Raw genomic sequence first — 21,625 nt, 5'->3', positions numbered from 1 at the left:
GTGAGTTGCGGGGGAAGTATTTGATCATGTGGGCCCCCTACCTGCAGTCTAAACTGGTAGAGTCCAGATACATTGGTATGTTCTAGATACTACCTCTGAAAATACTAGACCTCAGTTGCCAAAATCAAACAAGGTCCATCCTCATTTTCAGATCACAACTACTATATGGCAGATATATTTTCTTGTGTTTTTTTTAACAAATATACAGGTGGCACCTCGGTATCCAAGAGGGATCCATTCTCAGACCTCACCGCGGATACCGAAAATTGCAGATAACCAAATCTGCCTTTAGGTTTCAGTGCCTTTAAACCCTCCAAAGGTGACTGGGGCTCTGCTCCTGAAGGCTTTCTGAAGCCCAGAGGCAAAAAAAGTGACTTCCAGTTTCCCTTAGGAAGTCACAAGTGATGTTTTAATGCCTTTTAAGGCATTCTGAGGGCCCGGGGAAGCCCTCTTTGGTTCTCAGAATGCCTTAAAAGGCATTAAAATGTCACTTCCGGTATCCCAAGGGCTCTGGGGGGGGGCGGTCATGGAGACCTGTTTGTTTCCTTACCTTGGGGCTGCATTGAGGCTCCACTGCCTCTGAAAAGTTGAATAGCCTCTTAAAGGGATCTGGCCTTCCTGGAACCTCATAATGTTTCAACCAGCTGATGTTTATAAAGACTTTTGCAGACCGTCTTTCACAGTTGGCTCGGGGCTTCCACAAAGGGACTGAGTAGTCCTCATCCAGCCCTGAGCTAAAGATTCCAGAGCCTGGGTCTTCAATTCAATCCTTAACGGAGTTGCAGTTGGCTTGTATACTCTTGGCTACAGACTCATGTGGGTTTCCCCTCTCTTTTTCTTGGCCACAACGCATCTCTCTTTTTCCTTTGCAACTATTAGTTCCATCTCATGTGACTTCACTTCTAGTCTTGCAAACATTCGCTTCCTCCTTTTGTTTTCATATCTGGAGCATCACCCTCTGCAACAGGTGTTTTAAGTGGAATAACTGGGGGCTTGGCACGAGCGACCCCCGAACAACATGCAGGGGAGAATGAACTCATCCTTCCTTAAGAACATAAGAACAGCCCCACTGGATCAGGCCATAAGCCCATCTAGTCCAGCTTCCTGCATCTCACAGCGGCCCACCAAATGCCTCAGGGAGCACACCAGATAACAAGAGACCTCATCCTGGTGCCCTCCCTTGCATCTGGCATTCTGACATAGCCCACCTCCAAAATCAGGAGGTTGCGCACACACATCATGGCTTGTACCCCGTAATGGATTCTTCCTCCAAAAACTTGTCCAAACCCCTTTTAAAGGCGTCCAGGCCAGTCGCCATCACCACATCCTGCGGCAAGGAGTTCCACAGACCAACCACACGCTGAGTAAAGAAATATTTTCCTTTGTCTGCTCCAACTCCTTGCACACTCCTTTTCTAACTGAACTTGCCACCCAGTTGCAGCTGCTTTGAAGAAAAAAGGAGGCACTTCCAATTGGAAGCAGGCCTCCGAAGTGCATGTTTACACACTCTGAAGGATCAAGATACAAGCATAAAGCAGATCCCCCACACCAAAGTTTACTGACAGTTCTGTGAATATAGGCATGGACAAAACAAAACTGGCAAGCAGAGTTTCATTTGGGTTCTGTTTCATCTGGACTGGAGCAGCATATTTCCACAGAAATATCTTTTCTGTCTTAAGGAATATCTCTTCTTACCTCCCTATGTTCTGAGGAGGCCCTGTGTGACATGAGGGTGGCCATTCCTGAAATTATTTTTCCCCAGATTATGTTGTGTTGGAAATTCCTGGAGGCTCTTGTTAAAATCTTCAGGATTGTTTTCAGTAGTCACCTGGAGACTGCTGCTGATTCCTTGAGACTCCAGGCCAGTTCTGGAGAGATAGCAACGTTATGTGATATCCCCATTCCCAGAGGAGGTGAACATTGTGGGCTACAGGCAGAAGGTCTTTCTTTGTGGTAGCCCCAGAGTTACAGAATAATCATCTTAGGTAGGGAGAGCCCGCCTGGCATTTTTTCTCTATACTATTAGGTGCAAACAGAACTTCTTTCAATTTTTTTCAGACCTTCCAGCTTCTGAAAAGTAATGCATAATAATATTTTTGGCTGACACTGAAATGACTTCAGAGTCTGCACCAGACAGGCCTCCTTCTCCAACTGAGGCAACTACAGAGAATATCCTTTCTCCGATCGTCACCTGCCTGAATTCAGAAAATGAAGGACCCTAGGGAAATGTGCTCTGCCACTATCACAACAAGGCTATAGGCATAGAGTTGGTCTAGGGCAGGGTTGACAAACATAAGGCCAATGGGCCAAATGTGGTCCCAGGAAGCAATTTCTCTGGTTCCCATTATAATTGGGCTCTCCCAATTTGATGATTGGGATCTCTCATATCTTGAAAATATTAACAAGATTTGCACATTTTCTCTTCTGTCACTTGTAGCTAATGCATTTCTGTGTGAGAACAAAGTGCTTATTTCTGGCCATCATCTGTTTAATGATGTCACTTTCTGCTTAATGATGTCACTTCAAGTCCTCAACAGGCACAATGGTACTAACTTCAACCCTCTGTGAAACGAGTTTGACACCCCTAGATTAGGGGACCAGCAATGGGTCTTTGGGAGCACCCTGCATCCTTGGCAACTACCCAAAAACCCTGATGATAGGAGAAGATTATCATTCAAGTACCCTTACCTGGTTAGGGCTTTAAAGTAAGGGTCAGCGCTCTGTACTGCAGTTTCAGTCCACCAGTCTGTGCAACGTCTGGTTATTTCATTCTTTTAAACGGCAAGCTATGGTGTTTAGACTTTGAAATGTGCCTCTTGCGCATACACAGTGGCTACTTTTCATAAGGACATTTCACATACATATTTGTGGGGTAGACCAAAATAGCTCCAGGGAAATCAAATCTAGTTTACTGGGTAAATATTATGCACAGCAAAATGTTTCTGAAATAGGGAGACACACACAAGCACACACGTCTAAAAGTTCTGATGTACTCATGTGCCAGGTTGCATGGCTTGAAAAGTCAAGAACAGCATAAACCTTTCAAGCCAAATACGTAATAATAACATCATAATCTTCCAGACCAGACATGGGCAGATCTATTTCTGCTTGGACATCTGAGCTGCTGCAGCTGAGTGTTTTTTTCCCCAGTCAGTATTGATCAAGGCTTTCATAGTCTGTTCTGTTGCGGCTTTATCCTTTACATTTGATAGCTGCCTCATGAATGCCTCTGCTTAACAGGCAGGGTACAAAAGGCTTAAATAAAGATGTTCAAACTTAAAGATGACTATCATGATTGCATTTAGTTTTATCTCACTTTTAAATAAAATATCAAAGCTGCTTACAGTAAAGGTTAAGCAAAACAAATATCTAAAAATTAGCACATCAGGCATTAAAAATAAATTACTAGTAGCAGACTATAAAATACCACACAGTATCACAGCAAAGATCAAAGCCAATTTACATTCTTTTGGACTATGAAGATCTTGAGCAGCTGTCTGAAGACAGGAAGAGAGGGTCTGCTTTCTTCCTGGGGAGGAAATTCCATAATTGTGGTGCCACCACTGAACAGACTCTGTTCCTGATACCTGCCAAACAAATCTCTAACTATAGTCTAGAATAGATATTAAATTGTGTATTAAAGCCAACCGGATCCAGTGACATGTGATGAACTCGATAAGGATTGCAAGATCCTCTGAATCTCTGCTTCTAAGATTTAAAGGTGTAGAACCTGGTAGCTAATGGTGGTGCCTCATTGGTCGGGGGGGGGGAACGGACCTGATAGAATAGTTTGGGGCAAGGAATTGATCAGAGACTGAAAGTGGTCTGGGTGGAGACTGAGGACACAAATAGTAAAATTTCTCAAGTCAAGCAGACAGCAGGCTGGTTCTTTCTCCCACCTAGAGATTTTAGCCCATCCCCTGAAGACCCTGAGAAGGTGGCAAAACATAAGAAATGTCCGGTGAAACCCTGAGTTTTGGCAACACTGTCTAGGACAGGGGTGCCCAAAGCCCGGCCCAGGGGCCACTTGCGGCTCTCAGGGGCTCTCAATCAGGCCCTCAGGGAGCCCCCAGTCTCCAATGAGTCTCTGGCCCTCCAGAGACTTTTTGGAGCCCGTGCTGGCCCAACGCAACTGCTGTCAGCAAGAGGACGACTGTTCGACTTCTCACCTGAGCTGTGGGACAAGGGCTCCCTCCACTACTTGCTGTTTCACGTCTGTGATGCAGCAGTGGCAGTGAAGGAAAGGCTGGCCTTGCTTTGTGCAAGGCCTTTTATAGGCCTTGAGCTACTGCAAGACCTTCATTCATTCATATAAGCTCCATCTCTAATATATTCATTTATGTAAATTTATTCAAATTTGAAATGTAAATTAATTTGGCCCCTGGACACAGTGTCAGAGAGATGATGTGGCCCTCCTGCCAAAATGTTTGGACACCCCTGGTCTAGGATATGTGCAGGTCTACAACCAGAACATTTGTGGGGGGCCCTAAGGGCATGCTGGGGAGCAGCCCACAACCTCCTAAATGCAAGTTACCGAATATGTTTAATTAAAAGCATTTGAATTGTTAGAATGTGTCATAAAATTAATGTTTTTTTCCATAAGATGCAAAATCAAACAATGCCCAGCGTTTCTATCATCCCAGTGGCTTTGTGCTCATCAGCTGAAACACAGGAAGCTGAAAACAGCTGACTGAGCAGCTGGAGAGAATATTGCCTGCACATCTTTCCTTACACTTGGGTAAACAGAAGGGAGAGAAGTTTATTTTGGCTTGATTTTTTAAAAATGAAAACTAGAATTTAATGAAAGGGGCCTTGGACATCTCTAAAAGGGCCATGCACTTGACCTACATGAATACATTTATCTCCCTATATTTACACATGCTTGCAGACTGTTGGAGCTCTTTGCAGGGCAATTTAGATTTCTGAAAAGCCCAAGGGCTTGAGGCAATTACTTGTCTGATCCATCACCTGTGCTTTCATTGGAGGCTCTGCTCAGGTGCTATGGAACCCACCAAAATCAGGTCACAACCTACCAGTGGGTCCCAACCCACAATTTGGGAACCACAGGCCTACACGGACTGGCAGCAGCTCTGGGGGGGGGGGTCTTTCCCAGACCTACCTGGAGAAACCAGGGAGTGGACCTGGGACTGTCTCAATGCAAAGCATATGCTCTGCCACTGAGCTTGAATTTCCTGCTGTAGCCTGGTTATATTGGGAAATTGATCCTGCAAAACTTGATTTGCTGTCTCTTTTCAATTACCAAGTATAGTCCTGCATTCCATCATCAGGGACCTTTTTCATATACAGTACACTCCAAAAGTTGCACTTTCAGTCCCTAGCCGCCAGGCAGTTTCTGACAAATGTACCACACCCTCTCTCTCTCTCTCTCTCTCTCTCTCTCTCTCTCTCTCTCTCTCTCTCTCTCCAACCTGTTGGCCAACCCCTTGACCTAGAACAGTCATAGCCTAAACCATATGAACAAAGCAGTGAATTTGAAACTCTTTTCCAGGGAATTCTGGGACTGCTCAGAAGTTTATCAGAGGATCCTCATTGAGAAGTTCAATCAATCATTTCCCTGAAAACATCATGTCCGCCATCACTGATTGTGCCCTGTAATGGCTGATTGTGGCAGGGGGGGGCGGAGTTGGGGTCTGTTCTAGGTTGCACTCTCGGTTCATGTAGTGTGTGTAGTGTGACATGGCCTGGAGTGCGCCTGCAATGAATCAATGTGCCTAAAATGAGTGGATTCATTTAGGGCAAAACTGCCCAAAATGAATCAAGATTGCACCCTTGAGAATTATTGAAAATCTTGGAACAATAGCACACAACAAAAACTCTTGTAACCTGCAAATTTAGGGCAAACAGCATGTCAGACAAAGCTCAGTGCATAGACAAGGTCTTATCAGTGAGCCGTCTCTAGTTTCTAATCCACGTGGGCCTAGGATTGCTTCCGAAGAGCCCTTAGAACCAACCACTTACACAGGGTTTTGCTGCAAAATTGAAGACTGCCCCCCTTTCTCTCACATAGCCTTTCATACTCTGAAGCCTTCTGATCTTGCTTGTGCAAGAGGCAGTATTCCACAGTCAGGGAATTAGAGGACAGGTCCTCTCATGAATTGAGAACTGGTTGGAGGCCAGGAAGCAGAGAGTGGGTGTCAATGGGCAATTTTCACAATGGAGAGAGGTGAAAAGCGGTGTGCCCCAAGGATCTGTCCTGGGACCGGTGCTTTTCAACCTCTTCATAAATGACCTGGAGACAGGGTTGAGCAGTGAAGTGGCTAAGTTTGCAGACGACACCAAACTTTTCCGAGTGGTGAAGACCAGAAGTGATTGTGAGGAGCTCCAGAAGGATCTCTCCAGACTGGCAGAATGGGTAGCAAAATGGCAGATGCACTTCAATGTCAGTAAGTGTAAAGTCATGCATATTGGGGCAAAAAATCAAAACTTTAGATATAGGCTGATGGGTTCTGAGCTGTCTGTGACAGATCAGGAGAGAGATCTTGGGGTGGTGGTGGACAGGTCGATGAAAGTGTCGACCCAAAGTGCGGCGGCAGTGAAGAAGGCCAATTCTATGCTTGGGATCATTAGGAAGGGTATTGAGAACAAAACAGCTAATATTATAATGCCGTTGTACAAATCTATGGTAAGGCCACACCTGGAGTATTGTGTCCAGTTCTGGTCGCCACATCTCAAAAAAGACATAGTGGAAATGGAAAAGGTGCAAAAGAAAGCGACTAAGATGATTACTGGGCTGGGGCACCTTCCTTATGAGGAAAGGCTACGGCGTTTGGGCCTCTTCAGCCTAGAAAAGAGACGCCTGAGGGGGGACATGATTGAGACGTACAAAATTATGCAGGGGATGGACAGAGTGGATAGGGAGATGCTCTTTACACTCTCACATAATACCAGAACCAGGGGACATCCACTAAAATTGAGTGTTGGGCGGGTTAGGACAGACAAAAGAAAATATTTATTTACACAGTGTGTGGTCGGTCTGTGGAACTCCTTGCCACAGGATGTGGTTCTGCCGTCTGGCCTAGACGCCTTTAAAAGGGGATTGGACAAGTTTCTGGAGGAAAAATCCATTACGGGGTACACGCCATGATGTGTATGCGCAACCTCCTGATTTTAGAAATGGGTTATGTCAGAATGCCAGATGCAAGGGAGGGCACCAGGATGAGGTATCTTGTTATCTGGTGTGCTCCCTGGGGCATTTGGTGGGCCGCTGTGAGATACAGGAAGCTGGACTAGATGGGCCTATGGCCTGATCCAGTGGGGCTGTTCTTATGTTCTTATGCAACAAAAATATCCCAGAAGCCTCTCCAACAGACAGGGATTCTATGGCATTTACACAGGGCTCCCGAGTCGGCAAATCTGTACAAAATGAATGCAGCGTGTTTGAAAACCACTGGCGTAGAGGGTAGCCATCTTGGTGCTTTCCCTACCATAACATGGGGACTTCCCTCCCTCTCCTTCTTCAGTAGCTGGCTGACCTTCTGGAGTCCCATTTCCACTGATTTTGTTCCTCCTGCTTTTCCAACACAGTCGGTTCCCTGTTTTCTCCTTCCTTTTGGCTTGTGTCACTGTCTTCTAATGTTTTTGTGTTCTGCACAGTTGTGAGGCTGACACAGATCTGTTGAACACATGGTTTCCACATGCTCTCTGCATCTTCCCAAATGGCTCTTCTTTTACCATTTTATTCCCATGTTGACCTTTCTGACATTCAACTTTTTTTTTTCCGCCTGCAATTTATTTTCTTTAGCTGCCTCTCTCTTCTCACTCTCTCCTTCTGTAGAGGAAAGTCTATTTTTCCAAAGTATTTCTCTCTGATACTAAAATGTTTACCCAAGACTAGTTTACAGGGGTAATTTTCCCACCAGATAGGTAGGGCAAATAACTTTACTACTACTAAATCACCAGTGTAATAAAAATCTGGGAATTTAGCAAAGTAACGATCGAAACAGACAAGGCTGTGATTGATTGGACATGCTGAGGCCCACAAAGGAACATCTAAGGAAGCATTTAACATTTAACTTGAGATTATCTGAACAGGGATCCAGTTCCTGAAAATCAGGTTTTGTGTTTTTAGTGCCTTAGTATTTTCTTAACAAGCATGTGAATATACCGGGGTGGGCAAACATTTTGGCAGGAGGGCCACATCATCTCTCTGACACTGTGTCAGGGACCAGGAAAAAAAAAAAGAATTAATTTACATTTCAAATTTGAATAAATTTACATAAATGAATACATTGGAGATGGAACTTATATGAATGAATGAATTTTTCTGAGCTTATTTATAATACACATGAGAACTATAATACAGACTTGTAGAACCACATGGAAACTATGAATTGTTTGCTACACATCTCTTGAACAGTGAAAACATACAGACTAGGCCATATACACATGGAGACATAAGTTGTTCAGAGGCAATGGGGGGGGTTAAAGTAATGCCCAGGGAAAAGCAGAAAACACATGAAAACTATAAAAGACCTTGCTCTAACTTGGCTTGCAGCTCGCGTCTGGTGGTCGTAACTGGCAGTTGTGGGCCAGCATGGGCTTCAACAGTCTCTGACGGGTCTGAGGCTCATTGGAGACTGGGGGGGCTCCCTACGGGCCAAATTGGAGGTCTCCACGGGCTGCAAATGGCCCACAGGCTGGGATTTGTCCACCCCTGGGGTAGACCCACAGTAGTAAAGAGATGGGGGAGTTGTAAAGGTTTGTATATCTCCTCTCCCACACTCAAAATCTGAGTACTTTTATCCAGGGCTTTTTTTGTAATGGAACGCACCGGAACAGTGTTCCGGCACCTTTTTTCCCCTCCTCGCCCCGCCCCCACCCCCATCTTTTTCCCCTCCCTGCGCCGCCCCCGCCCTGCACTGCTGGCTAGAGAGGGATTCGAACCTCCAACCTTGTGCTCCACAGCCCAGCACTCTCTCCATTGGGCTATAGGAAAGCCTATAGTTAAAGTGTTCAGAACTAATATATAAGGTCTTGAACCCAGTTGGTGACCATCAGCACCTCAAGTATTAGTTCCAAACACTTTGAGCCTAAGAGCTCTTATGGCTCAATTGCTAAAGTGCTGGTCTGTGGAGCTACAGGCTAGGGGTTCAAATCCCTATGAGGAATAAATTTTTTTTTTTTAGGTGGGGTGGTGCTCCATGGCTGCAAAATTTAAAGGTTTGTTGCCAGTTGCCAAAAGGGGGGCCAGCTGAGGCTGCAAAACTCCTCAAAGCTCAGTCCCAGGCAAGCTTTGGGACTGAACTTTGAGGAGTTTTGCAGCCTCAACTGGAAAAAAAAATTGTTCCTCATAGGGATTTGAACCCCTCCACAGACCAGCACTTTAACAATTGAGCCATAAGAGCTCTTAGGCTCAAAGTGTTTGGAACTAATACTTGAGGCGCTGATGGCCACCAGCTAGGCTCAAGACCTTATATATTAGTTCTGAACACTTTAACTATAGGCTTTCCTATAGCCCAATGGAGAGAGTTTCCTATAGCCCAATGGAGCACCTCCCCACCTAAAAAAAAAAATGGGGTGTTTCACTCCAGCTGTGGCAGGAGTGCTTTTGTTATCAAGGGGCTCACACGGGATGGACGTGTGTGTGTGTGTAGTTATTGACTACGTCTAGTTGTATCTTATTACTTATTTCTTATTTTAAAAAATGGTTTAAAAATAAATAAATAAATAAAAGATTAACAAGTTGTGAGTTCCTGCACCTTTTTTTTTTTTTTTTTTACAAAAAAAAGCACTGCTTTTATCCATGACCAGCTCAAGGTTGTTTGGCAGGCTGATGCCAACATCCCAAACAATATTGCAAAAGCTTCTGGGAGGCCATGTCAGTTTAAATAAGGAACCAGTCACCATTGGTCATGCCAAGAGGGGCCTTTGATTTAATTTGGCTGTTTGTTGCTCTCTGGTATTTCCCCTAAACACTGAGAAATTTGGCAGGAAAATTGGTATAGATATTCAGAGAACCATTCTATTTATTTATTTGTTTATTGCATTTACATGGCAGAGCTCCCAAATCCATATGCTGCTGTGATAAAGCACAGAATTAAATACCTTTGTTTTGCACTGTTTCCATCATCTTCATACAGTGGACTTGGATTTCTTCAGATCCAGGACCCAGCTGAAATGCCATCCAGCAACATGAGCCCAGATTTTACGGAACAGAATATGCAGGGTCCCCGAATTACAGGTGTCCTACTTACGGCCATGTCAGCACTTTCATGCATGTACAGCCTGTCTGTTCTGGTGCTTTTGTGTAGGCACAATAGCGCTGAACTGGCAAGAGCTGGCTGTTCAGACTTACATCCATTCTGACTTCCAGACAAACCTCCTGAACAGAACCAGGATGTAAGTTGTGAACTTAGTGTGTGTGGCAAGGTCGATGTCAGAACTCAGTGTCATTGGGCAGCTACTGAGGGCCCAAAGCCTGAAGAATAGGTCACTACCAATCTCTGATCCACTACTGTGATCACAGCCTTGTTTGGTGATGGTGGAGCCCATCATAATTGGAGGGAGCCCATGGTGGGCCGATTGCCAAGGGTCTCCTGTGGCCAGACCAGCTATGAGTGGCCTACACTTAAGACCCTACTGATAGTTTGCCATTTTTTCAAGGATCTCAAGCTCTTAGTGTGCCCAGGGGTAATGGTAACCTGAGCATTGTGGAACAATTGCACAACAATCCCTTTGCATGTCCCAAAGTCTATGCAAAAAAATTGGCCCAACCCTGCTTCTTGGTGGTGTGAAATTGTCACAAACCATTTGTAGCCTATGCAGAAAAACTTGAGAAAATATGATGGCAGCATTTCCCACAGACTTCAGAGAGGCCATAACTTTGGCTTCTTCTGAAATTGTAGGCAAAATTGTGAGCAAATCCCCTTAAGCGAAGACCCAACCCAACTGATTTACAAATGGGTTTGTTGAAAAAAAGACTTAAAGAAAATGAAGCTATAATCCGACCTAGGAAGGGTTATCCTGGAACTCTGCACAAAACAGGTTTGTGATCACACAAGGAAATCTAGCAAGCTTTTAGCTGTTGCTCTTTAATGAATCTTTGAATGGTTCTGAAATAATTCCATCTTGTTAGCCTTACTCCTGCTTGTGCTAATCCATAAATCAGACATAGGCTGTGCAGTGCCACTCCCTCCTTCCTAAAGTAAAAGTGCTTATTTGAGGGGGAAAAATAAAAGTATTCAGTGTTTCTATGTCTCTCTCTTCTTTCCTTTGATCTCATTTGGCGCTCAGAGCTGAGGGTAACTTAATCCCTGTCCCTCACTGTCTCTTTTCATGGACGATCTTTAGTACAAGTCTAGAGCCCGGGTTCAATGATATCCCCTTTTTGTCGTCCCCCCCTCCTCTGTGCAAAAAAAAGGGGGGGAAGCCATAAGAATGGAACCCAGCAATTGTTTGCTATGCAGATGACTGTGATGTTGCCATGGAAAAACACTGGCGACTTCAAGGGAGTTTGTGTTTTGTTGGGCCTCCAGCCAAGCGGCTTTGACTTATTACAAGTGTGTGAGTGAGGACCGAACTGTATCCATGCGAAACAACGGATGGGCAGAGTCGGGGCTGCCATTGGGGATGTGTGGGGAGAGGATTGTTTTAATATGGGAGGGCCAGAGCTGAGACTCTGCATTGCTGAACCCATGCTTCAGTAAATACAGGGCCTACCAGAAAAAGGGGGGGGGAAGCATTTGCTCACTTGTGAATTTATTCAGCCCCTTTTTGTCGGCAGGAACGGTTGAGGGAGACAACAAATGTTTGGAGTATCAGACTTCTGGACAGAGACCTGCGGTTGGTGGGGCGGCAGGTGAGGCAGAGCCTCCCCACTGGAGTCCTTCGAAAGGCGCCGCTACCATGTGAGGCATGCAAACACTCACAACCCTACACACTCCTGCACATGGGTTGGGAGTGCTCGCATGCCTCACACGGTGGCGTCACTTTTTGAACGAGCCTGGTGGGGAGGCTCTGCCTCACCTGCCTCCCCCTCACGACATGTCTCTGCTTCTGGATAAATGAGAGGTGCTGATTCCTTAGTTTGCCTTAACATTAGGGAAGGCAGAAATGGCTGAGGAAGACAGTGGCTGAGGAACTGAGGAAAGGCATCTGCTCATACAAAGAGGATTTTTTAATTCCAGTTCAGGCAAACTTAAAATGAACCCTGGCCTGCAGTGTGGGTCTGAGTTTAACATTTTAAGAAAGCACAGAGGCATTCTGGAAATAATAGATTAGGGACAAGACTGGCAACCTAATCATGAGGTGACTGAGGCAGTCACCACTAGTAGCAGGCTGGTGGAGGATGCTCACCTCAGTGGGGAGTGGTTTAAAGTAGCCCTCCTCTTGATGTGCTAGATTACTATATACAGGGAGTTTATAGTGGGGAGGTAGGCATAAAAAAGTATGACGTACACACACCTGTATTCTGAGGCAACACAACCCAGAATTCTTATTACCTCAGTGAGGCAGCCAACTCTGACTGAAGCTATTCCTGGAGATATAAATATATATTATTTTTTATTTTTATTTTGGTCTTAGAACTGAAAGATCCAGGTTCAAATCCCTGCTCAGCCATGAAGCTTTCTTGGTGGCTTTGGGCCAGTCACTTTCTCTCAGCCTCACCTATTTCATAGGGTTGTGAGGACAAAAGAGGGGCAGGAACCACATGTACTACCCTGTGCTCCTTGGAGGAAGCATGATATAAAAAATGGGGGGGGGGGAGAACCTGGAGGCCCTGCTTAAATCCTCAGAATTGCTTTCAGTAGTCAGTTGGAGATCACTCAGCTGAAGATCAGTACCAATTCCTGGAGACTCCAGGCAGATTGTGGTGGGATGGCAACCCTACATCTCAGTGCTGCCTCAGTCACCCAGCCATGGCTTTTACAATCCTCTCCCTTCCTTGTTCTGACAAAACCCTCCCACTCTTGCTAAGACAAGTAGTTGCGCTGCACAGCAAGGTGTTATTTGGGGGGGGGGGGGGGGTGACAACAACAAGAGGGCTGGAAGGGGAACAGACCAAAGAAATCGTGACCATCTTCTATTGCATTGAGAGACTGAAAGGTACGTGCCTGGTGAAAGTGGTGGCAACAGATAACACAGGCCTACCCCCCAAAAAAACAAAAAAAAAAAACCTTTTTTTTTAAATTGCCAATGATGTTTGGACAAATTTAGGATATTTTTGGGGTGCTAAATGAAAAAAAAAATGGCATTGAAGTAAAAAAAAAGCGGCCATGGCGTCCTCACGAGGAAGCTGCTTGAATCAGCATATAAGGTAGCTATGCCGTACCCCCAAAACTAGAGATAATTGGGCAAAACCAATGCCATTTTTGTATTCAGCACCCCAAATATACCCAAGAATAACTTTTATGATAACAAAATGTATATATGCCTATGTAGTTTGTGGTTGTTGTTGTTTTTACCCATATGGCTGATGCAATGAGGAACTTAGCAGTGGGGAGGTGGGGGACAGGAACTGTAAGTTGGTGAGCCAGAGAGAACTATCGAGCCCATGTGAGGACAACTTTCCATTGCAGGAAGTGTAGGCTGTGCCATCCCCTTCCACGCTATACACTCTTGAACTCTGCCTGTGCTCCTAGCTTCAGCAGCTGGCAGATGTGAGATTCAGATGTTTGGGTGTGTGTGTGTGTGTGTGTGTGTGTGTGTGTGTTCTTTTTCCCAGAAAAACCCTGGCACATCTGTTGTTTTTGTGCTGCATTCAAGAGAGCCACTAGCTAGTTGAGAGTACCATTTGCCTTCCCTGGAAAACTTAACTCCAGAGGAGAGAGCTTTCTGGAAGATTCCACTGGAGCTTAGCAGTAAACAGAGCACACAATCCAGTCCTGCCCTCCCACTCCCCCCACAGTGATTTCTGTAGCACAGTGTTTCTCAGACTGGGGGTTGGGACCCACTTGGTGAGTCGGGACCTGATTTCCGGTGGGTTCCATAAAGCCTCCAAGGAAACATGAGGAATGGAAAAATCAGACAACTAATTGCTTCAAGCCCTGAGGCTATTCAAAAATTAGCTGCCAACCACCCTGCAAAGAGCTGAGCTCCTGCAGTTTGCAAGCTTGTGTGTTGTTCAGTCGTTAAGTCATGTCTGACTCTTCATGACCCCATGGACCACAGCACACCAGGCCCCCCTGTCTACCACGAACTTCCGGAGTTTGTCCAAACTCATGTAAGTATAGGTAAGTAAAGTAACTCATGGGTCCCTTTAGGGAGAAGGGCGGGATATAAATAAAGTTTATTATTATTTATTTTATTATTATAGGGAGATAAATGTTTGAGTGGCTTTTTTCTGGAGTGTGTGTGTGTGTGTGTTTTTTTCCAAGTCCCTCAATGAAAGGTAGTGGGGCCAGGTGAAGGCTGGGTCACAAAACAGCCTCTGAAGCCTTGAGGCTGCCTCATTACAAGAAATGGATTGAGATTTTTTGCAAATAATAAATTAATTAAATGTTATTTTAAATAAATAAAAATATTATTTCTTTCTAGATCACTTTTTTTTTAAGTCTCGTAAAGCTAGATGGGACCAGACAGAGTGTCATTTTAAAAAGTGGGTTCCAGTACTGAAATGTTTGAAAACCACTGCTGTAACATAAGAACAGCCCCGCTGGATCAGGCCATAGGCCCATCTAGTCCAGCTTCCTGTATCTCACAGTGGCCCACCAAATGCCCCAGGGAGCACACCAAATAACAAGAGACCTGCAGCTTTTGAGTTGGGTGCCTTCAGTAAGAACTTAAGATATAGCCTGGCTGAACCATTTTAACCCAGTAGGCTCTCGGCCCTAGTGGTCAATCAAATGGTCCTGGAAAGTCTGCAAGCCTATCATGAAGGTAATACGCCTCTGCTCTCTTGCCCCTTAGCATATGGTATTCAGTGGTAGACTGCCCTGAAGCTGGAGGTTCTATTTCATCATCATGGCTAATTTCACCACAGATAGTCTCATCCTCCACACATTTATCTGACCTTCTCTCAAAGCAGCCTTGGCCATTCACTGGTGGCAGTGAATTCCATAAAAGTATAAACTCCATAAATAAGCAGCCAAAATTTTATAGCGTGCAGTACAGGAAGCCTAGGGTCAGGGTAACATTTTGGACCCAGTGTGTGAGCGAAGAAAATGGTTCCCAGTTTAAACTGAATGAGCCTCATTCATCCATGATTTCATACTTCAGAGTGTGTTTGAGTAAATATGTTTAATTTTATTTAATTTTTTTTTAAGAGCCCCTTTCAATGCATTGCTTTGTTAACTTTGACAGCATTAATGCCACCACAGGCAATCCAGGGTTCTTTCACAACAGAGGTTTTACCTGAACAGGTGACACAGATAGACCTTGAAGTAGGTGCCTGTCCGTCTCTTGCTCTTTTATTCAGCCCTTTTCTGCTCCCCTCCCCCATTTTGCCTTCACAACAACCCTACAAGGTAGGCAGACACAGTAATTGGCCCAAAAGTCACCCAACGAACTTCATAACTGAAGAGGGATTTATTTAGAAGAGTTGGCTTTAGATGTTTATGCAATTGCCCACATGTGTTTGTCATATAAGTTTTGTCTGTAGACTTTTATGTCCCTGGAGAACGCACATCTTCGCCCCCCCCCCATGTCTGGTATGCACAGATTGTGGAAACAGGAGCTTTTCAATCTCTTCTGCCACATCCAAGTGACCCAGAAGTGTTTTCTTGGCTCACTCACCCCTATGCTTTCCCCACAATTTTGCATTTAGAATAGGGTTTAGCCAGTCTGGACTTTGGGTTGTGGTTTCATGAATAAACCCTAGGCCACTTGGCAGAATGTCTTATCTGCTTGCCCCAGACCTGTTGCTGCTTGGCAGCCCTTCCAAAGAGAGCATTTCAGAAATACTTCCCCAGCCAGGAGAGGGGGGCAGAGCTTGAGCAGCAAGACCAGCTGTTTTGTTTGTTTGTTTGTTTGTTTGTTTGTTTGTTTTGGTAAGTACCTGTTTGCACAAATAGACCCTGGAGTACATCTCTTTCTGGGATACTTTCTTGTACAGCCTGCCCACCTCCATTACCTGGTTGCCAATTCCTTGTTTGGGCTAGTAGCCCAGGACAGTCACATGATGTCGCATCAGTGGGACCTGGTATCTGGCAGAAAGTTCTCTGAAAATTGGACACCTCTTTGTGTTTCTGAATGAGATAGCCAACAGACCCCTGGGGGCTGGGGATAAGAATAGGCCTTCAGTTTGGCTGTACTTGTCGTAAGAGGCGACTAAACAGCCACCGGGTAGATGGGACTCGTCAGCCTGGGAAGGCAGCTCATCTGAGAGAAGGAAAACTCTGATCCCAAACCTCCACTGCCTTGTGGCTACATCCAGTTATGGAAGAGGCTTCAGGAGTCAACCTCGAGGCAAAATCCGGAGCCGGAGTCCCTGAGGCAGTTCATGGCTGAACACAGTCACGTTCTGGCAACTCCTGCGACGCCGCTGGAAACAACCGTATTGGCCTCTGCCTTTCCATTGGGCCATTTCAGCAACGTGGAGAGGGGGGATTTGCTGCATGGGTAACAGCCTATCCTCCATACCTACTTTACCCAGGCTTCACGCACTGGAGAGGACACTCTGTTCCAGAACCACCATTCAGAGCGTGACGCCGTGGTCTTCTGAGACTGAAGGATGCCAACAAGTGATCCAACAGGATCTTGAAAAGGAGATATCCTGCCAGCTGGGGGGGGGGGGGGAGTGCAGGTGTGGGAGAGAAGCTCAGATGGAAACATTGGAAGAGGCAGAGACAGAGAGAGTGATGGGAATTTATAGGTCAACTAAGCTAATGGTCTTGCAGCCCCCTTGGTGTTAAATGTTGGACCACACTAGTCTGGTCTGAAGAACTACATTACCGAAGCATTTGTGGTGACTGATCAGGAAAAGCAGCATAAATGCCATTAATAATATATTTTCCCTTCTGTCCTTAACATGCTGTTGCTCAGGGCCAGATGCTGATTGAGAAAAGCACATGGCACATGTCGGTTATGTGGGAAGTGAAGAACGCATGACAGTGTTTGTCGCTTCCTTCCCAACCTTGCACCTGGATGCATCATAAACATTGATCCTGGAAATCTGATAACATCTGGATGGAGACACAAAGCAAGAAAAAACACATTTGTCACAGCAAAAGAAAACGTGCTTATTTCACAAAGTTGGGTGATACGTCAATAGTAACTGAAGTGCACCTACAGAGGTGTGAGGATGTCATTGAATGGGGCTATATTTACATTACTGCTGGATCTGTAGAAGTAAATATTGGAATTTCTACTACTATAATATATTTTCATATTTGATTCTAAAAGGCTGGATGTGGCTGCCCTGAATCTGAGCTAAAGAGAGAAGATTCTCATGTGGCTTGCTAAGGTTATGGCATGCTGGAAGTTTCTGTCAAGCACACAAGATCTGTGGTCTGTTTAAAGAGCATTTGCTTTAAGCTGGAGGCACAGTTTGTTAAAAGAGATTATCCTATGGCTTCCAGGAACACTTTTGTCCTGGCTCTATAGGTGGTAAAACTCCAAGTTGAGAAACTGGGGCATTTCCTCGGCAACCACTGAACGAGAAGTTGCAACAGATAGCATTAATTACAACCGCTAGGAAAGACGCTTTGCAATTTTTGAACTGTGGTTAAATGTAAAGATGGTTTGATCAACGTAGGAGGTCTTAATTTCTTATCCCAAGGAATTCTAATAAATGGGCAGCCCAATCCACAATAACTCCTGATGCAGTGGTGCCGATGTGGCATCTGCTGTAACTTGAAAGGGAGTTGTGGCATGTTGAGGCCTCCTTGTGGTAAGAGAGCATTTGTTCCCTTGCCCTGGGGAAGGTCCATGCTGGCCTGATGGTTCTACGCAGACTTGTGACAGTGATATTGCTGGTGCAAGTCCACGTTGACCTGTGAAGGAGTAAGGATTTGGTGGGCACTGCTGCCTTCAAATCTGTCTCCTTCACAGACCAGATCCACCCTCTCTCTACCCCATCTCTTTCCCTTTCTGCCCACCCCTGCCACATTCTTGCCCCTTATTGCTTCCCTCCCAGCTTCTGCATTACCTGAGGTGGCAGGGGGGCCTTGCACACCATGGTGAGGCTCCCTGCAAAACTTGGTGCTTTGCACCCCCTCTAGCTATGCCACTGGACAAACTTCCTTATGCCACTCTTGAAGCATCCTTCCTTAAACACTAACCAGTGTAAAAATTGTTTAGCTACAGCTGCTAACCACCACCTAAAACATAGCATGAAGTAGTTAACTACAGTTTAGCAAAATGTGCTAGTTACTTTTGTAAGAAGCTATGAAATGAGTTTAGTTCAGTAGTTTAATCACACACACACCCACCCACAGGTTAAAAATTAAAACATTAATGTGTTTGCTTGTTGTTAAATAGGTCAAGCAAACAGCTTACTGGAGATTGGGGACTTCGGTTATTTACTTTACTCAAATAATAACCTTCTTTCCTGGACACCTGAGTCCTATAAGGAGTCCACAAAGGCTAAACAGTAAACTCCACATAGGCCTGCCCACTTTTCTGCTGCAATTACTGTCTTCCTGGACCTGCATTCCTCAATTTGTAAATAACTGTATTCCATGAACAGCCAGCCCCCTGTGAAATGCTACGTACTGAGCTTGCCCTTAGTAGCTAGCTGTAGGAATGGCAGGGGGTGTGTGCCAAACTCTCCCCTGGTAATTGCAGGCATGCTGGTATTCTTTCTAGTGACTGATCTGGTGTTTCCCTAGATATTGATTTTGCTATAGAGCTGCTTTGTGAACTTTGTTTTGTCGAAAAGTAGTATATCATCGTCAAAAATATTTTTATAGGGTGTCCTCTGCATGATCATGAATAATTATTTAAACAATAGGTGTTTTTTTCCTAGCGGATGAAAGTAATTAGGGTTAGTAGTTAAAATACAGCAACTGGCTACCAACAGAAGTTGTTTAACTACATTGTAGTACTTTTTTGTAAAGTAGTTGTGATTACTATTTATCTACTGTACTTGAAGAGCAGGTTAATTGTTTGAAGTTGAATTATTGCCCCTCACTCTTGTCTGTAGTAGTAGTTGTCTGTAGTCTGTAGTAGACTGTAGTTGTCTGTAGTCTGTAGTAGTTGTGATTACTATTTAACTACTGTACTTGAAGAGCAGGTTAATTACTTGAAGTTGAATTATTGCCCCTCGCTTACTTGTCTGGGGAGCTCTATGTAAATGCACCTGAGGCCCCCCCTCCCCCCAAAAAACCCTCCAGGGAGAACCCCTGAAGGTTTTTCTGTAATAAGGATATGAAAGCATAGGCTGTGTGCTAAAAAGGCATTTGCTCCAGGAGCAGGTGGATTTTGTGTGTGAACTAGGCTGCATGAGTTAAGCAAATGTATATGCATATTTCCACCTTCTGCTTCAGGCGTACCCAGGGATCTGCGGGGTGGGGGGGAGGTTCAGGAACAGAACCCCCCATGGATATGTGAAACCATGGATACCAGGGACGCCCCTTACCCCTTTGGACCTCATGAGGCGTTTAGGCCAAAAACGTGACTTGTTTTTTTTCATAAAACTGGAAGTGATGTTTTTATGCTATTAAAAGGGCTGCTCAGTCCTCATAATGCCTTTTAATGCCTCTGGAGGGGATGCGGGGGAGGTCCACATCTGCAGATAAGTGAAACTGCAGATATGGAATCTGTGGATACAGTAGTCCCCCTTTAATGTTTTATTCTTTCTCCAAATTTTGTTTGTTTATTTGAGAACAAAATCTATTTTATCTTTTAAATAAATATATAGATGGGGTGGGCCAAACCGCTCTGCAGCATTCAATCCTTGATCACTGGGACCATCGCTCAGCCTTTCCCCTTTCCCCCCAGCTACAGCAGCTTCTGAAGTTTTACCAAGCATTAACTGCACACTTCCAAGCTGATCTAAGAAATTTAAGGACTAGAAACTTGTTTTGTTGCAAGTGAAAGTAAAGATTTTTAGAACCTCAGGTATTCTTCACTTTATGCCAGGTTCTGTTGTAGTGTGGTCCAATTGTGGAAATACATATGGTGTGTGCCCACACAAGGCTTTTGCTACCTTCCTTCCCTCTCCTTCCTTTTCCTTGCAATTAAACTCTCTCTCTCTCTCTCTCTCTCTCTCTCTCTCTCTCTCTCTCTCTCACACACACACACACACACACACACACACACACTCTAGTGATGTGCAATGAGGTCCAGCCCAGGGAGGCACAACCAGATGAATACACACTCACTCTCCTTCTCCTCCCTTAAACTTGAAAAAATGCACATTCTCATCTCCCCCTCATAAATAAAATTTCAAAAAATATCCAAATACCTCTTCTTCCCCTACTGAGAGCTAGGGAGAGCTCAGCAGCACACTGAGGCAACCTGAAAGCTGCCTCTCCTGATGCTTTAGGTGTTTAGAAAGCTAGTCCTTTGCACAGGCTCCCTGCTTTATTCATGGCTTTAAAAAAAATAGAAATGAGGCAACTCTTCCTGCTGCCTCCCCACAGCTTGCTGATGCAGGTATCCTGCTGTTTTTTAATTGAAAGCTAACCTCCCTACTTTTTTTTCCAAATTGGAATATACCCATGATTCCAGCCTTAACCTGCTGAGGCAAATCTTCCTGCTGCCTCCCCAGAGATTGCTGACAGAGGCACTCTACCAGTTTTGTTATTTTTTTTAAATTAGAAGCCAGCCATGATTACAGCGAATCAGCTGCTGGTTGCTTCCCTGGGTATTGTAATCAGTATGTGTGTTCTGCTTAACTCACTGACTCTGCTCTTTTTACTTTTTGGGTCCTTGGGCTTTGTTTTTGTTTTTTACTTGTAGTAGTAGTAGTAGTAGTAGTAGTAGTAGTAGTAGTAGTAGTAACTTTATTGTCATTGTGCTACAGCACAACGAAATTTATGCACCTTTGAGATAAAAGCATAAATATATACAACAATTCCAACAATCACACTCACCCACACATTCTATACAACATGCATCATAATATAAAAACAGTATAACAGACCATAATGCCCAGGAACATGGTAACAACTATATCGCGTTATTCAACGTAATTATGGCTGTGGGATAAAAACTGTTCAGGAATCGTGTGGTGCTGCTCTAATAGTTCTGTATCGTCTACCCAAAGGCAACAGTTCAAATAACTTTTGAGCCGGATGGAAGGGGTCTCTCAGAATACTATGTGACTTCTGCAGACAGTGAGATGTATAGATGTCCTCCAAAGCTGGTAGATGAGGGTTGATTATGTGCTGCGCAATTTTAATAATTCTCTGCAGAGCTTTTTTGTCCCCTGCAGAGCAATTTCCGTACCACACCAAGATATCATAGGTTAGGACACTCTCAGTGGTGCAAGGATAGTAAGACACAAGCAGCTGCTGTGACAAATTTAACCTCCCAAGCTTCCTCAGAAAATAGAACCGCTTTTGTGCCTTTTTTATCAACACGCTGGTGTTAATAGTCCATGAGAGGTCCTCTGTGATGTAAATACCTAGGAATTTGAAACTAGCAACCCTCTCCACCTCCTCACCATTTATGTATAATGGTGTGTGTACATCCCTCTTTTTCCAGAAGTCAATTATAAGTTCTTTAGTTTTTTTGATGTTAAGTGAGAGATTATTTTCTGTTCACCACAATAACAACTCCT

The 21,625-nt window shown here is 44.6% G+C and overlaps 1 protein-coding gene across 2 annotated transcripts in view; it reads left to right on the top strand.

Annotated features, from left to right (window-relative positions):
• MAML2 (mastermind like transcriptional coactivator 2) overlaps positions 1-21,625 on the top strand; it is a 201,478-nt gene that overhangs the window by 8,203 nt on the left and 171,650 nt on the right. The gene's annotated exons all lie outside the window — the stretch shown is intronic.

The sequence above is a fragment of the Tiliqua scincoides genome, chromosome 3 (genome assembly GCF_035046505.1).
Source record: "Tiliqua scincoides isolate rTilSci1 chromosome 3, rTilSci1.hap2, whole genome shotgun sequence".
Taxonomy (NCBI): domain Eukaryota; kingdom Metazoa; phylum Chordata; class Lepidosauria; order Squamata; family Scincidae; genus Tiliqua; species Tiliqua scincoides.
The sequence above is the reverse complement of the archived record's forward strand: the minus strand, read 5'-3'. Positions and strand labels throughout refer to the sequence as shown.